Raw genomic sequence first — 9,091 nt, forward strand, 5'->3', positions numbered from 1 at the left:
CAAGCTATGGTTATCTTGCAGGTCTTAGTCAGGCGGATAGAAGGGTTGTTGGATTTGTGAGATCTAAACTAGGTTGACATGTTTAATTGCAAAAAAGGAAATAAAGAAAAAAGGGTATAAAATACTTTGTGAATTTGAATGTAAACAATGATAAGAGGATGGTTAAGGCTTGGAGATGCTTTGTCCTTCTAAATTAACTCTGGGCTTACTGTCTTCTTCAATTGTGAATGATTTCTTCCATGGAAGGCTGTATGTGATTAACACCGTATGGCCGCGGTCGCCAATCTCCTCCAGATCTGAACCCCAGGGTTAGTACGGATCCATTCTGATTGAGGGTGAAGCCCCTGCAGTCCATTCTCCTTAATGATCCTACTCAAAACGCCACAGACAAGGTCGAATCTTCCGGATCAGAGAATGCTATGCCTTTGGGTTCTATCCTCTACCACAGAGACCCTAATCTCCCCATACCTCGGCCGAACTGGTGTCTCGAGAAGTCCCTAATGAAGTCGTGGATTAGCCATCTAAGAGATGTATAATCAAGCTGGCAGTTTGATGCTTTTCAGTCATGTATTCACACGAACCCAAGAAGACACAAGTGGTTAGTGGTTGTCAGGCACGCGGTCTTAGTATGAAGAATGGAGCTGATTATCACGGATCACCCCATTCACCATATTGAAGAACGAATATACATCTTAGAATTGAATCAAACACGAATTGAAGAGAAACAATAGTACTTTTATTAATTCATAAGACTCAGCAGGGCTCCTCTCCTCAACCTAGGAGGTTTAGAAACTCATACTAATAGAAAATACAATCATAAACGAAATATGGTGTGGAGGTCTCTTATGATTATGTAAAATATCCATTAAATACTAAACTAATGACTAAAGATTATATAAGAAAGGGTAAAACAGTCTTTTAGTGTTAAAATCCACTTTTGGGGCCCACTTGATGAGTGTTTGGGCTGAGCTTTGATGAGATCCATGTGCTAGGAGGCCTCTAGGGTGTTGAACGCTGGCTAGGGGGTCCTCTTTGGGTGTTTGGACGCTGGTCTCTTCTCCTTGGGCGCTGGATGCCTGAAAAGGTGCAGGAGGCTGGCGTTGGACGCCAGTTTTGGACCTTCTATTCTGAATCAAAGGATAAACTATTATACATTACTAGAAAACTCTGGAAGTCAGCTTTCCAACGCAATTGGAAGCGCGCCATTTGGAGTTCTGTAGCTCCAGAAAATCCACTTTGAGTGCAGGGAAGTCAGAATCCAACAACATCAGCAGTCCTTCTTCAACCTCTGAATCTGATTTTTGCTCAAGTCCCTCAATTTCAGCTAGAAAATACCTGAAATCACAGAAAAATACACAAACTCATAGTAAAGTCCAGAAATATGAATTTAACATAAAAACTAATAAAAACATCCCTAAAAGTAACTAGATCCTACTAAAAACATACTAAAAACAATGCCAAAAAGCGTATAAATTATCCGCTCATCACAACACCAAACTTAAATTGTTGCTTGTCCCCAAGCAACTGAAAATCAAATAGGATAAAAAGAAGAGAATATACTATAAATTTTCAAAATATCAATGAAACATAGCTCCAATCAGATGAGCGGGACTTGTAGCTTTTTGCCTCTTGAATAGTTTTGGCATCTCGCTTTATCCATTGAGGTCCAGAATGATTGGCATCTATAGGAACTCAGAGTTCAGATAGTGTTATTGATTCTCCTAGTTCAGTATGTTAATTCTTGAACACAGCTACTTTATGAGTCTTGGCCGTGGCCCTAAGCACTTTGTTTTCCAGTATTACCACCGGATACATAAATGCCACAAACACATAACTGGGTGAACCTTTTCAGATTGTGACTCAGCTTTGCTAAAGTCCCCAATTAGAGGTGTCCAGGGTTCTTAAGCACACTCTGTTTTTGCTTTGGACCTTGACTTTAACCGCTCAGTCTCAAGTTTTCACTTGACACCTTCACGCCACAAGCACATGGTTAGGGACAGCTTGGTTTAGTCGCTTAGGCCAGGATTTTATTCCTTTAGGCCCTCTTATCCACTGATGCTCAAAGCCTTGAGATCCTTTTTATTTACCCTTACCTTTTGGTTTTAAGGGTTATTGGCTTTTCGCTCTTGCCTTTTGGTTTTAAGAGCTTTTGGCTTTTTCTGCTTGCTTTTTCTCTTTTCTTTTTTTTTCTTTTTTTTTATATTTTTTTCGCTATTTTTTTCCCTTATTTTTTTCTGCAAGCTTTTGTATTCACTACTTTTTCTTGCTTCAAGAATCATTTTTATGATTTTTCAGATTATCAAATAACATGTCTCCTTGTCATCATTCTTTCAAGAGCCAACATATTTAACATTCTTAAACATCAACCTCAAAAGACATATGCACTGTTCAAGCATTCATTCAGAAAACAAGAAGCATTGTCACCACATCAATATAATTAAACTAAGTTCAAGGATAAATTCGAAACTCATGTACTTCTTGTTCTTTTGTAATTAAAACATTTTTCATTTAAGAGAGGTGATGGATTCATAGGACATTCATAACTTTAAGACAAAGTTACTAAATACTAATGACCATGTAATAAGACACAAACATGGATAAGCACTTAACATAAAGAAAACGAAAAACAGAGAATGTAAGAACAAGGAATGAGTCCACCTTAGTGATGGTGGCATTTTCTCCTTGAGGAACCAATGATGTCCTTGAGCTCTTCTATGTCTCTTTCTTGTCTTTGTTGCTCCTCCCTTATTGCTTTTTGATCTTCTCTAATTTCATGAAGGATGATGGAGTGCTCTTGATGTTCCACCCTTAATTGTCCCATGTTGGAACTTAGTTCTCCTAGGGAGGTGTTGATTTGCTCCCAAAAATTCTGTGGAGGAAAGTGCATCCCTTGAGGTATCTCAGGGATTTCTTGATGGTGAGCTTCCTAATGCGTTTCTTGAGCTCCATGAGTGGGCTCTCTTGTTTGCTCCATCCTTTTCTTAGTGATGGGCTTCTCTTCCTCAATGGGAATGTCTCTTTCTATGAAAGCTCCAGCTGAGTAACATAGATGGCAAATAAGATGAGGAAAAGCTAGCCTTGCCAAGGGAGAGAACTTTTCGGCTATTTTATAGAGTTCAAGGGAGATGACTTCATGAACTTCTACTTCCTCACCAATCATGATGCTATGAATCATGATGGCTCGATCCACAGTAACTTCAGATCGGTTGCTAGTGGGGATGATGGAGTGTTGGATGAACTCCAACCATCCTCTAGCCACAGGCTTGAGGTCCAGTCTTCTAAGTTGAACCGGTTTGCCTTTTGAGTCAATCTTCCATTGAGCTCCTTCCACACATATGTCCGTGAGGGCATGGTCCAACCTTTGATCAAAGTTGACCCTTCTAGTGTAGGGGCGTGCATCTCCTTGCATCATAGGCAAGTCAAACGCCAACCTCATATTTTCCGGACTAAAATCTAAGTATTTCCCCCGAACCATGGTGAGATAATTCTTTGGGTTCGGGTTCTTACTTTGATCATGGTTCCTTGTGATCCATGCATTAGCATAGAACTCTTGAACCATTAGGATGCCGACTTGTTGGATGGGGTTTGTTAGAACTTCCCAACCTCTTCTTTGGATTTCATGTCGGATCTCCGGATACTCATTTCTCTTGAGCTTGAAAGGGACCTCGGGGATCACCTTCTTCTTGGCCACAACATCATAGAAGTGGTCTTGATGAGCTTTGGAGATGAATCTTTCCATCTCCCATGACTCGGAGGTGGAAGCTTTTGTCTTCCCTTTCCCTTTTCTAGAGGATTCTCCGGTCTTAGATGCCATCAATGGTAATGGAAAAAAAAAGCTTATGCTTTTACCACACCAAACTTAGAATATTGCTCGCCCTCGAGCAAGAGAAGAAAGAATAGATGAAGAAGAAGAAGAAAATATGGAGGTGAGGAGGGAGAGGTGGATTCGGCCAAGAAGGAGAAGAGAGGGTTGTGTTGTGTGAAAAAGAGGAAGAATGGAGGGCTTTATATAGGGAAGGGAGGGGGGGTTAAGGTTCGGCCATCTAGGATGGGTTTGGGTGGGAAATTGGTTTTGAATTTTAAAGGTAGGTGGAGTTTATGAGGTAGGTTTATGGGGAAGAGTGGATGTATGTGAGTGGTGAAGTAGTGATAGGGAAGAGAGATTGAGGTGATTAGTGAAGAGTTTTGGGGAAGAGTGTTTATTGGGAAGAGAGGATGAACATTGAGAAGAGGGAAGAGAGTGAGTGGAAGTAGGTGGGGATCCTGTGGGGTCCACAGATGCTGAGTTGATCCTGTGGGGTCCACAGATCCTGAGGTGTCAAGGAATTGCATCCCTGCACCAATTAGGCATGTAAAATGCCTTTGCATGCAATTCTGGCATTTAACGCCGAATTGATGCTTGTTCTGGGCGTTCAGCGCCCAGATGCAGCATATTTCTGGCGTTGAACGCCAATTCTATGCTTGTTTCTGGCGTTCAGCGCCAGCTTTCCTTACTGTGCATTCCTGGCGTCTGAACACCAAGATGCTGCTTGTTTTGGGCATTCAACGCCAGATCCATGCTCTGTTCTGGCGTTGAACGCCAGCCAGATGCTCCTTACTGGCGTTTAAACGCCAGTAAGTCCTTCCTCCAGGGTGTGGTTTTTCTTCTGCTATTTTTGATTCTGTTTTTGATTTTTCTATTTATTTTGTGACTCCACATGATCATGAACCTAATAAAACATGAAAGAACAATAAAATAAAAATAAAATTAGATAAATAAAAATTAGATTGCCTCTCAACAAGCACTTCTTTAATGTCAATAGCTTGACAGTGGGCTCTCATGGAGCCTCACAGATGTTCAGAGCATTGTTGAGACTTCCCAACACCAAACTTAGAGTTTGGATATGGGAGTTCAACACCAAACTTAGAGTTTGGTTGTGGCCTCCCAACACCAAACTTAGAGTTTGACTGTGGGGGCTCTGGTTGACTCTGTTTTAAGAGAAGCTTACTGTGCCTCTTTTCCATGTTTACAGAAGGATAACCTTGAGTTGTAAACACAAGGGAGTCCCCATTCAATTGAAGGACTAATTCACCTCTGTTAACATCTATCACAGCTCTTGCTATGGCTAGGAAGGGTCTTCCAAGGATGATGGATTCATCCTCATCCTTCCCATTATCTAGGATTATGAAATCAGCAGGGATGTAAAGGCCTTCAACCTTTACTAACATGTCCTCTACTTGTCCATAAGCCTATTTTCTGGAATTGTCTGCCATCTCTAATGAGATTCTAGCAGCTTGCACCTCAAAGATTTCCAGTTTTTCCATTACAGAGAGTGGCATGAGGTTTATTTTTGACCCAAGGTCACATAAAGCCTTCTCAAAGGTCATGGTGCCTATGGTACAAGGTATTAGGAACTTTCCAGGATCCTGTTTCTTCTGAGGCAATCTCAGTTGATCCAATGCATTTAGTTCATTGGTGAACAGGGGACGTTCATCTCCCCAAGTCTCATTACGAAATAAATTGGCATTCAGCTTCATGATTGCACCAAGGAACTTGGCAACTTGCTCTTCAGTAACATCCTCATTCTCTTCAGAAGAAGAATAATCATCAGAACTTATGAAGGGCGTAAGGAGGTTCAATGAAATCTCTATGGTCTCTAGATGAGTCTCAGAGTCCTTTGGTTCCTCAGAGGGAAACTCCTTATTGATCACTGGACTTTCCAGGAGGTCTTCCTCCTTGGGATTCACGTCCTCCTCCTCTCTTGTGGGTTCGGCCATGATGGTCAATTCAATGGCCTTGCACTCTCCTTTTAGATTTTCTTCTGTATTGCTTGGGAGAGTACTAGGAGGGATTTCAGTGATCCTTTTACTCAACTGGCCCACTTGTGCTTCCAAATTTCTAATGGAGGACCTTATTTCATTCATGAAACTCACAGTGGCCTTAGATAGATCAGAGACTAAGTTTGCTAAATTAGAGGCATTTTGTTCAGAGTTCTCTGTCTGTTGCTGAGTGGATGATGGAAAAGGTTTGCTATTGCTAAACCTGTTTCTTCCACCATTATTAAAGCCTTGTTGAGGCTTTTGTTGATCCTTCCATGAGAGATTTGGGTGATTTCTCCATGAGGGGTTATAGGTGTTTCCATATGGTTCACCCATGTAATTCACCTATGCAATTGCAGGGTTCTCAGGATCATAAGCTTCTTCTTCAGAAGATGCCTCTTGAGTACTGTTGGATGCAGCTTGCATTCCATTCAGACTCTGAGAAATCATATTGACTTGCTGAGTCAATATTTTATTCTGAGCCAATATGGCATTCAGAGTATCAATTTCAAGAACTCCCTTCTTCTGAGGCGTCCCATTACTCACAGGATTCCTCTCAGAAGTGTACATGAACTGGTTATTAGCAACCATGTCAATGAGTTCTTGAGCTTCTGCAGGCGTTTTCTTTAGGTGAATGGATCCACCTGCAGAAGTATCCAATGACATCTTAGCTAATTCAGACAAACCATCATAGAATATATCCAGGATGGTCCATTCTGAAAGCATGTCAGAAGGACACTTTTTGGTCAGTTCCTTGTATCTCTCCCAAGCTTCATAGAGGGATTCACCTTCTTTCTGTCTGAAGGTTTGAACATCCACTCTAAGCTTACTAAGCTTTTGAGGAGGAAAGAACTTGGCTAAGAAAGCCGTGACCAGCTTATCCTAAGAGTTCAGGCTATCTTTGGGTTGAGAGTCCAACCACACTCTAGCTCTGTCTCTTACAGCAAACGGGAAAAGCATGAGCCTGTAGACCTCGGGGTTAACCCCATTGGTCTTAACAGTATCACAGATCTGCAAGAATTTAGTTAAGAACTGAAAAGGATCTTCAGATGGAAGTCCATGAAACTTGCAGTTTTGTTGCATCAGAGAAACTAATTGAGGTTTCAGCTCAAAATTGTTTGCTCCAATGGTAGGGATGGAGATGCTTCTTCCATGTAAATTGGAATTAGGTGCAGTAAAGTCACCGAGCATCCTCCTTGCATTATTATTATTTTCGGCTGCCATCTCCTCTTCCTGTTCGAAAATTTCTGTAAGGTTATCTCTGGATTGTTGTATTTTAGCTTCTCTTAGTTTCCTCTTCAGAGTCCTTTCAGGTTCAGGGTCTGCTTCAATAAGAATGTTCTTGTCCTTGCTCCTGCTCATATGAAAAAGAGGGAACAGAAAAATAATAATAATAGGGATCCTTTTTACCCAGGTATAGAGGTTCCCCTGTGTGAGTAGAAGAAGAAAAGAATGTAATATAAAGAAGGGAAGAAGAGAAAATTCGAACACAGATGGAAGAGGGGGTTCGAATTTGGGTGAGATGAAGTGTTAGTAGATGAATAAATAAATAGAAGATGAGAGAGAAGGAGGATTTTCGAAAATAAAATTTTGAAAAGGGGTTAGTGATTTTCGAAAATTAGGAATGAAATCAAGTTAAAATTAAAAATTGAAACAATTAGTTAATTAAAAAGAATTTTTGAAAAAGAGGGAGATATTTTCGAAAATTAGAGGGAGAGAGTTAGTTAGGTAGTTTTGAAAAAGATAAGAAACAAAAAAGTCAATTAGTTAGTTGAAAAAGATTTGAAAATCAATTTTGAAAAGATAAGAAGATAAGAAGTTTAGAAAAGATATTTGAAAATCAAATTTTTGAAAAAGATAAGATTTTTTTTAAAAAAAGATATGATAGAAAGATATGATTAGAATTAGTTTTGAAAAAGATTTGATTTTTAAAATCACAATTAATGACTTGATTCACAAGAAATCACAAGATATGATTCTAGAACTTAAAGTTTGAATCTTTCTTAACAAGTAAGTAACAAACTTGAAATTTTTGAATCAAAACATTAATTTTTGATGATATTTTCGAAAATTATGAGATAAAATTAAGAAAAAGATTTTTTGAAAAATATTTTTTTAAATTTTCGAAAATAAATAAAAAAATGAAAAAGATTTGATTTTTGAAAAAGATTTTGAAAAAGATAAGATTTTTAAATTGAAAATTTGATTTGACTCATAAGAAACAATTGAATTTTAAAAAATTTTGAAAAAGTCAATCCAAATTTTCGAAAGGAAAAGTCTAGGGGGCCAGCAACTTTGTTAAATTCTGGCCAGCGTCTAACCAGCAAAAAAAATTGAGCCATTGGATGAAATTTCACACCAATCTCACACCATTAAAACCATCATTGATGGCTATTTGATGGCTACAAATCACAAAAGTTGCTGGTCCCCTAGCATTTCTCTTTTCGAAATTTATGAGAGAAAAAAAAGGAAAGATATTTTTTTTATTTTTAAATTTTTAATGATGAGAGAGAAAAACATGAAAAATGATGCAATGCATGAAAATTTTGGATCTAAACATGTGATGCATGCAAGAACATTATGAATGTCAAGATGAACACCAAGAACACTATGAATGTCAAGATGAACATCAAGAACTTATTTTTGAAAAATTTTCAAGAAAAGAAAACATGCAAGACACCAAACTTAGAAATTTTTCATGTATAGACACTATGAATGCAAGAATGCATATGAAAAACAAGAAAGGACACACAATAAGAAAATATGAAGATCAAACAAGAAGACTGGCCAGGAACAACTTGAAGATCATGAAGAACACTATGAATGCATGAATGCATGAATTTTCGAAAAATGCAGAGAATTTTTAGAAAAAATGCAATTGACACCAAACTTGAAATTGACTCAAGACTCAAACAAGAAACACAAAATATTTTTGATTTTTATGATTTTATGATTTTTTTGGATTTTTCGAAAATTAATGTGAAAAAGAAAAATAAGGATTCCAAAATTTTTAATGTGAATTCCAGGAATCTTGCACTCTTAGTCTAAAGCTCCAATCTGAGGGTTAGACATGGCTTAATAGCCAGTCAATCTTTAGCATGTAAATCAGGTGGATCAGGAACAGCAGCAGGTGGATTAGCAACAACTAGCTTGCTCTTGATAATGTTGGGTTGGAAGCCCCAGTCCAGATGAATTTAGACATGGCTTTACAGCCAGTCAGGCTTCAACATGCTTCACGAAACACTAGAATTCATTCTTAAAAAAATTTTAGAATAATTCTCGAAAATAGATG

The 9,091-nt window shown here is 38.6% G+C and overlaps 1 non-coding gene across 1 annotated transcript; it reads left to right on the forward strand.

Moving 5' to 3' along the window:
- The first annotated feature begins 6,519 nt into the window (after positions 1 to 6,519).
- On the forward strand, positions 6,520 to 6,627 carry LOC148549440 (small nucleolar RNA R71). The gene has a single exon (XR_015898717.1). It is a non-coding gene; the product is annotated as a small nucleolar RNA R71 (small nucleolar RNA).
- The last annotated feature ends 2,464 nt before the right edge of the window (positions 6,628 to 9,091 follow it).

Source organism: Arachis ipaensis, chromosome B8 (genome assembly GCF_059453495.1).
Source record: "Arachis ipaensis isolate K30076 ecotype BB chromosome B8, ASM5945349v1, whole genome shotgun sequence".
In the NCBI taxonomy this organism is placed as follows: domain Eukaryota; kingdom Viridiplantae; phylum Streptophyta; class Magnoliopsida; order Fabales; family Fabaceae; genus Arachis; species Arachis ipaensis.